The following is a 14,219-nucleotide window of genomic DNA, read 5'->3' on the forward strand; positions in this document are numbered from 1 at the left end:
AAGATTATCTCCATGTGGTCTGATGGCCCAGGTGCATTAGAGGAATTAGTGGCATATATAATATTCAGACTCATAATTACATTGAAGTATATGATGTGGAATCAAGGACCAGATAAAGCACAGACATGATTTGGATTTTTACCCCTCTTATCAAATTTAAAATTCAGTTTCAAATATTTCAGAGAAAAAATAGTACAACAATCACATTTTAAGATTGTAAAGCATTTTAATGATGTGAAAAAAGCAAAGGTGATACCTACATTAAATGCTCATTAAACCTTCTATTTGTATTTCCTGAAATACAGCCATCTGCTCTATAATTCAATTTTTTTTCATCAGTACTGGGGGTTGAATCTAGGGGCACTCTACTACTGAGCTACATCCCCAGCCCTTTTTAATTTTTATTTTATTTATTTATTTATTTATTTATTTATCTTGAGACAGTGTCTTGCTCAGTTGTCCAGATTGGCCTTTAACTTGCAATCCTCCTGTTCAGCCTCCCAAATAGCTGGTGCAATTGAAATGATAGAAATAATAATAAAATAAATGTGCTATGGAGCCTGGTTCAATCTGAAACTTTAAAGATCTATTTTCAAAATGGTCAAAATTAAATTTCACAGGTCAGCAAAATATCTAATCACATTTGTTCATTTTCCACAACCTAAATTTAAAAAACTGACATCTATAATTTTTAAATTTAGTTTGGTGTATGAAAAAATAGAATTTATTTTATAACACGTTTTCTATAAAGGGGATCACATTTACAATTAAATTATCCACCAATGGGATTTATGATATATAATCAGGTTAGAGGTAGGGGTTCATTTAATTTACATATTTATATTATGGTGATTCAGTGAAAAACTAAATATGTTACAGTCCAGGAATCAAAACAATTACAATTGCTGTTGGAAACACTAAATCTGAGGACTCTGGCATGAATAATATAATAATCCATTGCCTATTAGAGAAATTTTTATTGGGTTGAAAGGCTGTCTCACACAGATGGCCTTGTTTACACTGAACTTAGAGTTCTGTGTACTATTTTGAACTCCTCATTTTAAAAGCATAAGTCATTTTTTAGAAGGAGTATAGGTGGGACATAAAATGAGAGCCAAAATTATACAGAACAAATTCAAAAATGAAGTAAAAATAAATAATACACACAGTTGAATTTTATAATTTATCCAGAAAATAGCTGAATTGTCACAGAATGGATGAATGTATCCAAATATTTGAGAGATGTCATTGCATAAAAATGAGAGGAACTTTAATGGCTGAGGAAGTAAAACCTAATTTGATTTCCTCTGAAAACATAGTTAATGTCAAAGCCATGAGGGTCATTGTGGACATTGCTCTCAACTTGAGATGATTAGAGGGCAGATGTTTTTAGAAAACAGCTGTGCATTTATCTTGGCTATGGACTTGGAAACTCAATAAGATTTATGAATAGATTCTGCATAAATGCGGTCATCCCAAGAGGGTAAAAGAAATCCAATGTTAGCTTAAGAGCAAAAGCTCAGTAAAACTGCTGCGCTCCTATGTCTTCTCAATGAACGTCATTCCTCTTTCAAGTCTGGCAATGGTGTGTAGCTGATGAACATTTGCAGAATGGGTAAATCACTCTTTTTGTGATGTGATTCATCACCTTCAGGATACATTGAATATTTGGTTTTGATCTCTAAGGTAGCAATAAAATGTTTCTTTTACCATACATGCACTGAAGCTTAGAAAGAGAGAGCTCAAATTCAACGTCCCTCCATTATTTCAGGAGACTGATAGCCAAGAGAATGCCCCAAGTAACTTGTACCTTTTTCTCTAGAGAGGCTCATTTAGCTATATAAAGTCAATTAGTTTATGCATTAAGTCCAAGAAGGGCCATAAGCATCTGATTCAACAACAGTATTCCCAGTCAAAAAACCAACTCAACTCTGCTTGCATTGCAAATGAGTGAGGTAACAATGAAGAGTGGTTCTATTCTAGATTTGGGTAAACTATGAAATACTTCTATAATTTTTCTATGGATTTTCACCCAGAAATATGCACATTCAAAATGTCCCTTTTTTCTTCTTTCTGGAATCGCATTATAAATATGGCAAGCCTATTAAATCAGGTACTTCTGAAACCTCTTTGGCTCAAGTGAATCATGAATCCAAATCCTGTGTTGCTAATTTCTGGTCCTCTTCTAAAATACGGAGACAAATTTATCTATCACGTAGATTGTCATCAAGGGAGAATAAAACTGGACAGGCTTTTGCTCAACAGAACAACCACAACTCTCTGTAATGTTTCCAAACTTATATTCTCACCCTTCTTATGCAGTTCTTAGATAATGAGAAATGTCTTAATGAAAATAGATATAACCAAGGAAAATAAAGAAGAAAAAAAAAGAAAAATAACCAAGTGTGAAAATGGTAGACATGAAGAGAGAGTTGGTTTCACTTGGACCAGAAGGTGATTGAATGTGAAATGTCTGAAAGTTAAATCTACCTTCAGTACTGCCAGCTTAATTTGTTTTGGTAAAAGTCATTGAGTGTGATTATGCTAACATATAAACTTCAAGTGACTTAAAAATGGGTTCATTCTTCATCAAGTAATTTTCTAGGGTGGTATTTCGGAGAATAAGGTAGATCCCTTCCTTGGCTCAGATAGGGAACAAGAATTCTCATGTTTCCACCATTCTTCATACCTCAGCATCTTTATCATCTAGCTGGCAACAGAAGGAGCACAGAGACAACCATGTGGGAGGAGTTATGGGCCAATGCCAAAAGTAGCATGCAGTACTTCTGCTCACATCCTGTCACGTGACCAAATCTAATAGCAAGGAAGGCATAGAAACAAAGACTTCTCCTATGCCTGGGAATAAGCAGAGAATGGAATTTGGCAGATAGCATGCAAAATTTGCCACATTCATGGTCCTGATTATTGAATGCTTTGCTTTTCCAAGATCATTTTGTCTTTAGTAAGAACTGTATACAAAACAATTTCAAGAAAACATGAAAATATTTTTTAACTCTTCAAAATCATTGTTGAAATAGATCACAGAGCCTTTTTTGGTAGCCCATCTTTCAATGTCTTTATATCTTTACAATATAAGTTTATGTATAATTCACCAAATATAATAAATTACAAGGGAATGCTAATATCAGTGTGCCCATAAGACAAGGAGGTATAGGCACTCTAGCATGAGCATCTCCACCTCCTTTTTCATTCCCTGTGATGTATTTTAAAATAATGCCAGAAAAGAGTGATTGTGACCATTATAGGATAATATTTGTATAATCCTTTACCTTGGTAAGAGTGAAGAAATGGTAATTCAAGACATACAACTCTCGGATCCCCTTTCTATTCTCTTCTACCCCCTTTAAAGTGAAAAACCCATGTGTTTGGATCATTGAGGTTGGAAACTGAGTAATATCACTTCTCCAAAATAGATTTAATAATAGGGCGGCTAGGGAATGGTTTCCTGACCTGTTTGAGGGAGAGTCCAGACCTAGAGAAAAACATGGTGTATAAGTTTTCATATCCATTAGTGGAAAAGAATCAGATTTAGGTTTTATTTTTAAAGTCAATTCTTGTAAAACTATTATAGTTTTTGCCTTCAACTGTCATCTTACAACACTTACTTACTTAATCTACAATAGTTAGTGATAAGGATTTTCACAAAGGATTTATAACTTAATAATTCATATTTAATTAAACCTTTTTAAAATTAATTTCTTCTAAGTTCAAATACATAATATACAGGAATACAATTGAGAATACAATTGAGGGATACTAGCAGCTACACATAGGTTTTTGTAAAACTTGAAAAGGTGAGAAAATTTTGTATTATTTTTCTCAAAACAGACTCCCAAAACTGTGCCCCTTTGATGTATCACAAAACGTGGATCCCACCTCTGACTTCATTTCACCCCTGACTGTGGGATGATTTTGTTGGACAAACAGGAAGATATTTAAAATAATCCCTATTAAAATGCCTTCTTAAGATTCTAGACTTCTAAGTGTCTTTCCAGACTGATCAAGGTCATTAGTTGTTAGAACTCTTTCTTTAAATAAATGAGCAATTCCTGATCAAACTGAAAAAAATAATAATGAAGTTCATTTGAAGTAAAGTCATACATATAACCATGGTAAATGATAACCAGGAGCTATTAGGTAGTGCTGCATCTAAAGATATTTGTGCATTCATAAGACAAATATTTATTGAGCAACTACTACACGAGAGACATTATTATAGGTGCTGGGGAAAACTTAATGAAGAAAGTAGATAAAAGTCTCTGTCTGATGGAGCTTATATTCTAATGGGGAGATTAAGCTAATAAAATAGGTAAAATTTATCAATGCCTAATAAGCATTGTGGGAAAAAAATAAAAAGGAAGGAAGGTTGTAAATGGCTCAGAGATTAGGGATAACAACTCTATATAGGACAGTGTGGGAATGTCTCACTATGAAGGCGACATTGAGCTGATATTTGGGGAAAGAATATTCCAGCCAGAGAAGAGTGCAGGTGCAAATGCCCTGAGAAAGGCCCATGTACACCTGTTTAAAGAAAGGGACAGAGTCTGAAGAAGAGTGAGCACGAGGAAGAGGTACAGGTGCAAGATCAGATCAGAGAAGATCTAGGGGTCCACATCAATGAGGGCCTTAATTTCTGAGGACACAGTGTTTACTTTGAATAAAATAGGATGCCATAGGGAGATGGTGAGCAGGGACTTGCTGAGGTCTCATTTTCATTTTCACAGGACCACTCTGTAGTATAGTGAATAACTATGGTGGGGGGGGCAAGTCCTGGGAAGGAATGGGAAGCACTCTATTAAAATATTGGTATTCCAATGTGGGCTTATTAAAGCAAATTTAATTGCTCAGGAAGTATAAATAAATTCAGACACATTCTCCACCCCCACTTTGTTAACCATATACCTTTCCTCTTTAAGCTTTATCTTGATGAAGTAAGTTAGAGGAAAACTGCATTTTGGAAATACAACCCCTTAGAAGTGGTTGGAAAGGAAAAGATTGGTAGTAAACTGTTCTAAGCAGCACAAGGAAAGTACAACGGATTAGTCCTTGAGGGGCTGCATCTGACTCCCAGGGCCAGTCCAGCCTGGAGAGCTGTGCCGTTCTGCTGTGACCTCTGTACTCTTAGCTGAGAACAATAAATGATATCAGGATGAAAGAAAAGAAGCACATGTTTGCTTGTTTCATCCCCTATCACAGTGAAGCCTGAATGAAATTATCAGCTAAGTCAAGGCCTATCAACGACAGAGATAGACACTTCCCACTTTCCACCATCAGCACTCCATATGTTCTGGTTGGAAAAAGGAAAAACATGTGTGTGTGTATATATATATATATATATATATATATATGACTTGAATGCCTTATTATTCCTAGATAATTGCTGCAAATTTGGAACTCACCTTGTCAATGCAGGTTTTGCCTTTAGAATTTCAATGCCATATGCCCTCATTAGTCTGGGTTGGGCCCATCTGATCTCATTGTTTTTTATAAATGTTATTTTTTTATTTAAAAAAAATAAATTTGTTCTTTTTAGATGTACATGACAATAGAATGTATTTTGATATATATAATATGGAGTATAACTTGCCCTAATTAGAATCCCCATCTTGTGGTTATACATGGTGTAGAGTTTCACCAGTCATGTATTCATATATGAACATAGAAAAATTATGTCCAACTCATTCTATTGTCCTTCCTGTTCCCATTCCTTCTCTCTTCCCTTCATTCCCCTTTATCCAATCCAATGAACTTCTGTTCTTCTCTACTCCCCAACCCCCATTGTGTGTTAGCATCTACATATAAGGGAAAATATTCGGCCTTTGGTTTTTTTGCAATTGGCTTATTTCACTTAGCATAACAGTTTCCAGTTCCATACACTTACTAGAAAATGCCATAATTTCTTACTTCTTTATAGCTATGTAATATTACATTGTGTGTAAAAACACCACATTTTCTTTGTCTATTCATCTGTCGAAAGGCAGGTAGGTTGATTCCATACCATGGCTATTGTGAATCTAGCAGATGTAAACATTGATGAGGCTGTGTCAGTATAGTATGCTGATTTTAAGTCCTTTAGGTATATGCTGAGGAGTGGGATAACTGGGTCAAATGATGGTTCCAATTCAAATTTTTTGAGGATTTTCCCACCTGCTTTATAGACTGGTTGCACCAATTTGCAGTCCTACCAGCAATGTATAAGTGAACCTTTTCCCCCACATCCTCAACAACATTTATTGTTACTTGTATTCTTGATAATTGGAGTTCTCACTGGAGTGAGATGGAATCTCAGTGTAGTTTTTTTTTTTTACTGTCCTCATTTATTCTTTTTTAAATTTTTTTTATTAGTTATACATGACAGTACAATGATCTTGACAATTCATACATTTGAATCAAATGGGGTATAATTTCTCATTTTTCTGATTGTACAGGTTGCAGAATCACATTGGTCATACAGTCACCTATATACATACAACAATAATAATGTCTATTTTATTCTGCTGTCCTTCCTATCCCCCCTTCTCCTCCCCTCCCCTCCCATCACATCTCTCTACCCAATCTAATGTGACACACTTCTTTTTTTTTTTTTCTCCTCACAACATCATACATGTATTCTGTATAAGGATGAGAGTCTCTTTCCATCTTCCATGCAAATCTCCTTCTCTCTCCTTTTCCCTCCCACCTTTCTTCCCTATTTAGTGGTAATCTTCTTCTCATGCTCTTCCTCCCTATCCCATTTTGAGTCACCCCCTTATATCAGAGAAGACATTCGGCATTTGTTTTTTAGGGATTGGCTAACTTCACTTAGCATAATCTGCTCTAATGCCATCCATTTCCCTGCAAATGCCAAATTTTTACCCCTCGCACATCAGATATAGCTCTAATCTCTAGAGTATACAAAGAACTCAAAACGTTAAACAACAAAAAAATAAATAACCCAATCAACAAATGGGCCAAGGACCTGAACAGACACTTCTAAGAAGAGGATATACAATCAATCAACAAATACATGAAAAAATGCTCACCATCTCTAGCAATCAGAGAAACGCAAATTAAAACTACTCTAAGGTACCATCTCACTCCAATAAGAATGGTGGCCATTATGAAGTCAAACAACAATAAGTGCTGGCGAGGAGGTGGGAAAAAGGTACACTCATACATTGCTGGTGAGACTGCAAATTGGTGCAGCCAATTTGGAAAGCAGTATGGAAATTCCTTGGAAAGCTGGGAATGGAACCACCATTTGACCCAGCTATTCCCCTTCTCGGACTATACCCAAAAGACCTAAAAAGAGCATACTACAGGAACACAGCCACATCAATGTTTATAGTAGCACAATTCACTATAGCTAGACTGTGGAACCAACCTAGATGCCCTTCAATAGATGAATGGATAAAAAATATGTGGCATTTATACACAACTGAATATTTCTCAGTGTAGTTTTAATTTGTATTTCTCTAATTGCTAGTGACGTTGAATATTTTTTCATGTATTTGTTGACTATTCATATTTATTCTTCTGTGAAGTGCCTGTTAAGTTCCTTTGCCCATTTATTGATTGGGTTATTTGTCTTTTGGGGGTGTTAAGTTTTTGAGTTCTTTGTATATCCTGGAGATTGATGCTCTATCTGAGGTGCAGATGGCAAAGATTTTCTCCCATTCTATAAGCTCTCTCTTCATATTCTTATTGTTTTCTTTGCTGTAAGGAAGCTTTTAGTTTTGATACCATCCCATTTATTGATTCCTGATTTTACTTCTTGCACTTTAGGAGTCTTGTTAAGGAAGTTGGTTCCTAAGCCAACATGATGGAGAGCTGGGCCTACATTTTCTTCTAGTAGGGATAATAGGTGCATGGTCTCTGGTCTAATGCCTAGGTTTTTGATCCACTTTGAATTGAGTTTTGTGCAGTCTGAGAGGGGTTAAATTTTTATTCTACTACATATGGATTTTCAGTTTTCCCTACACCATTTGTTAATTAGACTTTCTTTTCTCCAATGTATGTTCATGACAACTTTCTCTAATATGACATAATTATATATATATATATATGGGTTTGTCTCTGTGTCTTCTATTCTGTTGCATTGGTCTCCATGTCTGTTCTTGTGTCAATACCATACTGTAGAATAATTTAAGGTCTGGTATTGTGATGCTTCCTGCTTCACTTTTCTCACTAAGGATTTTACTTTGGCAATTCTGGGCCCCTTATTTTTTCAAGTGATTTCATGATTGCATTTCTGTTTCTATGAAGAATGACACTGGAATTTTAATAGGAATTGCATTAAATCTTTATAGTGTTCTTGGTAATATGGCCATTTGGACAATATTAATTCTGTTTATCCAAGAACATGAAAGATCTTTCCATCTTCTAAGACCTTCAATTTCTTTCTTTAGTGTTCTGTTGTTTTCATTTGAGAAGTCTTTCACCCCTTTTGTTAGTTTGATTCCCAAGGTGTTTTTTTTAAATTTTAGGCTATTGTAAATGGGATATTTTTCCTGATTTCTCTTTCAGCTGTGATATCTTTTTAAAAAAAATTTCAGTTGTTGATGGACCTTGATTTTATTCATTTATTTATATGTGATGCTGAGAATCAAACCCAGTGCCAGGCAAATGCTCTACCACTGAGATTATTGTTACTAAGCACAGTATTGCATAACAGATCTCTATATCTTCTTCATCTGCGTAACTAGCACTTGATAGCCATTGAGTAGCAATTCCTAGTTTCTACTGCCTTCAGACCCCATTCTGCTTTCTACTTCTATAAATCAGTTTAAACATTTCATATAAGTGGAATCATGCAGTATTTGTCCCTCTGTGACTGACTTATAATATCCTCAAATCTCATCCATCTGGTAGCATGTGAAAGGATCCCCTTCATATTTAAGGCTAAAGAATATCTATCTTTATGTATATATCACATTTTCTTTACACATTCATCCATCAATGGGCATTTAGATTTTTTTTCATATCTTGGTTATTGTAAATAATGCTTCAGTGAACACGGGACTGCAGTTATCTCTCTGAAATGCTGTCAGCTCTTTTTGATAAATACCCAGAAATTGGGTTAAGAGGTCATATGATTTTCCTATTTTTAAGTTTCTGAGGAACCTCCATACTGTTTTCCATAATAAGTGTATCATTCTGTAGTTCTACTAATAGTGGACAAGGGTTGTAAATTCTCCACAATGTTGCTGATACTTATTATTTTGAATAATGGCCATCCTAATAGGTGTGAGGCAATATCTCAGACATCATACTCAGGCCATCATTTTCAACTAGAATCTTTTTATTGCCTATATTACTTGAGCGGGCATTGACAAGCTAGAGACAAATGTTTATTTATGGAGAGTACCTGAAATTTTTACTCACAAATAAGCATGTATCCTTTTACTCATAAATAAGCTCATATTATTTGTGCTAGGTTTTTGTTTATAAAATCCTGTGAAAAATGGGGAAAATTTAGTTCGTGCTATTAAATGTCTGTCCTCCATGCAAATATAAATATTATGCAAACTACATGCATGCATAGTATCATTTAACTAAATAATCTGGCTGAGTAACTAAAGATCATCTCAGGATATACTATTAAAATTTGTGTGAAGTTTTTGAGAAAGATTATTTTCTGTGACTATCACTGTAAAATGCTGTTTTATACAGTTTCATATCTATATCACAGCAAAGTAAATATCAAAAGAGTGAATTTTGAGAAACTATACTTTTTTTTTTTTACTTCAGAGAAGCCATTTGACCTACAGAGAAATTTTAAATGAGCAAATGTGATTGACATTAATTAGAAATTAATGCCCCAAATCATAACCTTTTGATATTGATAACAATTGGTAAAATATTTACCATTATGCAGAGAAAATACTTTAAAATAGTCATTCACTTTTAGGTATACTTCCATTAAGCTTGGGGACAAAGTTTTTTCCTCCCTGAATGGCAAAGCGCCAACATGGAGTCCATTGTATGGCCAACAGCATGAGTTACCATATTGTATGGCCAACAGCATGGGCTAACATACACCTGGGAGAGCTGGTCCAGGAAAATAAACAGCACTTCATTTGTGGTCCCAGGTCCTCCAAGTACATCCTGTATCTGGAGACTGAGGTCTAAAGTGCTGTTTCTGCCCATTATGTTCAGCTACAGCCCCACCCTAGTCTTTGGGACCTCCAAGCCTTCTACATTTCCTACCAGGAAATTGTTCTTTCTCCTCAGTGAGGAATATCTAGAGAAAAATCAACAGTCTCCACCCTCTCCCCAGATGTTATCACATTGGAAGTATGGAATAGGGTGGTGACGTCAAAGCAGTTGAAGTTCTAAGTGCAATCTGGCTCCAGCATCTGTCACCTCATTGATTGCTGGGGTTGATCCACATAATTTTACCCTCATTTCCTTTCCTCTCTCACCTCTCCATTTAGATTCCTCCCAAAGCCAAGTGTCTAGGTAAAGAGAATCAGGTAAGGAGAATGACCTAGACAGGAGATCACCCAGGAAGATAAAGAGTAATACAACTAAAATATAGCTGCTAAATATTGGGAATGTGCTGGCTATCAGGCAATGTTGTAAATGCTTTCCAAACATTTTCTCTTCTAACCCATATAATGGCCCCAGAGCTAAGTGTGTAATTAGCTTTATTAGGAAATGGAAGCTTAGAAATGTAGAGTCATTTGGCCAAGAACATGCAATTAAAAAATAGTAGACCAAGATTTGAAATTTAACTCTGCTTTTCTAACTCTGAAGTGAATGTTTGAACAGGAACATTGTGATATCTCCCCACCTTCTACCACCTTCTAACAGGGAGCAATAGGATCTATATTGTCAACATACCCTTGTTCTTAACACCAACCAGCAAAAGCAGCTCTCATATGCTGCTGGCATTAGTGGAAGCTCCCAGGTTCCCAGCAACATTCAGCCTGGTCTTTCTTGTGGGAGTCCTTCATAGATTTTTTTCCTCATAGGAACTTCTGTTGATAGCAGATCCTAGCAACTACTCCACTGGGGCTCTCAGTGTATCTCATCCCAGGTTTCAAACTGGCCATCAGTGTTAGTACAAGGTCCTGAAAGTTGAGTAGATGAGGCGAGTGATTTATTCAGAATAGTAGCAGGACCCTGACTCTCAGAAAGAGACTAAATTATCGTTAAGAAGAGATGCAAAATGTTTAGACCAGCAATTCAAGGGCGAGCATCAGGCCAAAAAGATGAAAAATTACCCTGAACAGAGAAATTATAACAAGGTCAGTAGACATGAAGTATGGGAGCAAAGAAGCTGGCTAGAAAGTACATTGAAACTGTATTAACATCCAGTTAGTCCACTGAAATGCAACAGCAAGAAGAGCTGAGAGGGGTTTTATTGGTCAGTTTTTCTTATTTCTGCTTATTTCTTGTGGGAAGGTGGTTTCATAGAAAAAGAATGCAAAACACCCACAGCCTTCAAGAGCTCCAAGTACAACAGATTTGTCCTCATACGGGACCATTGCAGTTGCATCATTGCCTCTCTAAACCGCCTCCTGGTAAAAGTCAGCTCTTTTAAGGATCTTCATCACATTGAAGGACAAAAACATGAAGGACAGTAGAGCGTCTTACTTAGTTCCATTTGCTAAGACCTTTCAAGGATCCACGGATCCTCAATTCCAGATGAAATCTCAAACTCTGTAAAGGAACCTATCAAATAGGTTATGACAGAGACTGGTTTTGCATACTACTATTGTGTTCGAAATTGGAAGAATTAGAGATGTAGCAAGTCCATGGTGTTGGCTAATGTGGACATCTAGTACCAGAATTAGCCATGGTATGCATGCCCTTTAAGTTAATCAAAATGTTAAGTTTAAAGAATTAAGACTGGAAGTCCTATCCAGATAAGGAAGCTTGTATTTTTTAACGGTTAATAGGAGACTGTAATAAAGACATAAATACAGTGTCCATTTTCCCAGGCTCTGGAATCCTACAGTTGAGTTTAAAACCCATCTAGGAGATTGACGGTCCTGACCACATTACTTAACCTTGAGCCAAGTCTCTATGCCTCAGATTCTTCATTGACCATACAAAAAAATATAGTGCCTGTACTTCAGAGTGTTATATCGTAAGAACTCAGTGAGATAATATAGACAAAGCATAGTATTTTGCACATGAAAACTGCTCCAAGTTTTCATTATTATTGTTATCATTATTATCATCACTATTATAATTGCATATTTTTACTTTCTTCAATTCTTTCCTTTCTCAAACATCTTAGAGTCTATGCTTGGGCTCTTTTAACTGGCAGTGAGTCAAAAGAGAATTTTCTATACCAAGTGACTGCTAAAGAATTCCTGGGAAATTCATAACTTCTTGATCTCTTTGGTAATAGCAACTAGAGTTAGGGCTACCTTACCTCTCATTTACTTCTTGTTTTATTAATATTACCATGATGTGAACTGTTTATAAAGTTATGTTACAAAAATAAGTAGCTTATTTAAAGGCATCTATATTTGGGGCATGAATTAACTCTCAATTAAATTAGATTCTCTTTCCAAAAGTTAAGCAAATAATAAGTAGTGTAATGCTCAATTAATTGACTATCTACTGATAGTCACTTTAATCCAAAATGACCTCTCCCAAAGCAAGCTTGCTAGTTCTAATATTTGAAAGATTTAACAAAGGAGTGTTTTCTTCTAGGGGAAGCAAGTGATTCCCCCTTTGGTCTATTTATTTTCTATTTTGTGGTGTTCTACTCTGTTCTTTTATACTCTCCCTTTAGCTGCAAAAATAATAAGGTTTATCTTAACAAATTAAACAATATAAAATTTACAGCTGAAAAGTAAATAGCCTTCTTCATCTCACTCCTATGAGATATCAGTGTTAGAAGCTAGCATGTGTCTTTCCATGTATTTCTTTATATAAACTTCGAACACTCCCTAGCCTAACTTTCCATAAACACACCCAGCCCTCCCTATTATATTGAACCAAAAAATGGCAATTTTTTTATAGGTCCCCACCATTCTTTAACACCAACCCACAAATGGAGCCAGACATTCTATTTTCTGTTTTACACACATGCCTCAGCCATCCCTTTTTGGTTTGCTTTAGCTACTTCACTTTGACTGGATATTCTCCACCACCACCCCAATTCTACCTGCTCTTGAAAAATGTACACCCTTTAACTTATCAAACTCCCTTTATGTTAATTGTCTAAATCATATTTTGATTGCCTAATTTATGCATGGTAGTATTTTATAATTTATATACTATTTAATACAGATGCCATATGTTTGAGGTTTTTTTTTTCCCTAATTGCTCATGTCTTTTGAGCTAACTGGACTTTATTGCCTAGCTGAGAAGTGTTGTGTTCTCTATATATGTATTTATTCCATTGTTAATCTAAGGATGTAGGACAAACTGCAAAAGTTGATGCATCTTTTGTAATATAAAAGTCCTTACAATCGGGCTGGGGTTGTGGCTCAGTGGTAGAGCACTTGTCTAGCATGTGTGAGGCACTGGGTTCGATTCTCAGCACCACATATAAATAAATGAATAAAATAAAGGTCCATCAACATCTAAAAAGGTATTTTAAAAAAGTCCTTATACCAATACTAACATTCAATAATGCTTCATACTAGGGATTCTCAGCACTATTCCTTTTTCTTGATTATTTATTTTAATCATAGGATCCTTTAATTAAATGGAAATTCACCATGATAATAACCTCAGACTCTGGTCCTACCACCTAAATTTGTGTTATCATAGAGTGATTCTCCAAAGCATTCATGATACTTATGTTACTTTGTCCCAAGATAATAAATTTTTAGTGATTTGTTAGAAAAATTCAGTTACGTCTGTTTGAGTTTTAAAAGTAAGAATCTAATAATACCTGTGACCATTTTTAGATCATTCTCACTGTTAAGCTAATACTAATATTTCTCAGATAAATATGATTTCTGTAGATTGTGAGATTTTATTTTGGGATGATATTTAATAGGTTGTTTTTTATTAATCTTTTAATAAGATGAAATTTAGCTTTAAGTTTATTTAAGATGGATTTCCTTACTCAAGAAAATCATCTCAATATCCTGCATCTCCTCCAACCACACCGCCTCCAAAAAAACAGAAAGAATATTATCTCCATCTAGTGGACAAATTATTATATTACAACCTACAAAAAAATATCCGATGCCCTAGAATATCTCCTATCAGGCATTTTTCTGCCCTACTAATAAATATTTTGG

At 35.3% G+C, this 14,219-nt stretch overlaps 1 protein-coding gene across 14 annotated transcripts in view; it reads left to right on the forward strand.

Annotated features, from left to right (window-relative positions):
• Positions 1–14,219, forward strand: part of Pde4d (phosphodiesterase 4D) — a 1,424,195-nt gene that overhangs the window by 1,198,581 nt on the left and 211,395 nt on the right. Inside the window, exon 2 of one of the 14 annotated variants that reach the window (XM_048800100.1) lies at positions 702–705. The exons of the other annotated variants lie outside the window; for them this stretch is intronic. The gene's annotated coding sequence lies outside the window, so the exon portion shown is untranslated. The remainder of the gene's footprint in view (positions 1–701; positions 706–14,219) is intronic. 14 annotated transcript variants of the gene reach the window in all.

The sequence above is a fragment of the Marmota marmota genome, unplaced genomic scaffold (genome assembly GCF_001458135.2).
Source record: "Marmota marmota marmota unplaced genomic scaffold, marMar, whole genome shotgun sequence".
Lineage (NCBI taxonomy): Eukaryota > Metazoa > Chordata > Mammalia > Rodentia > Sciuridae > Marmota > Marmota marmota.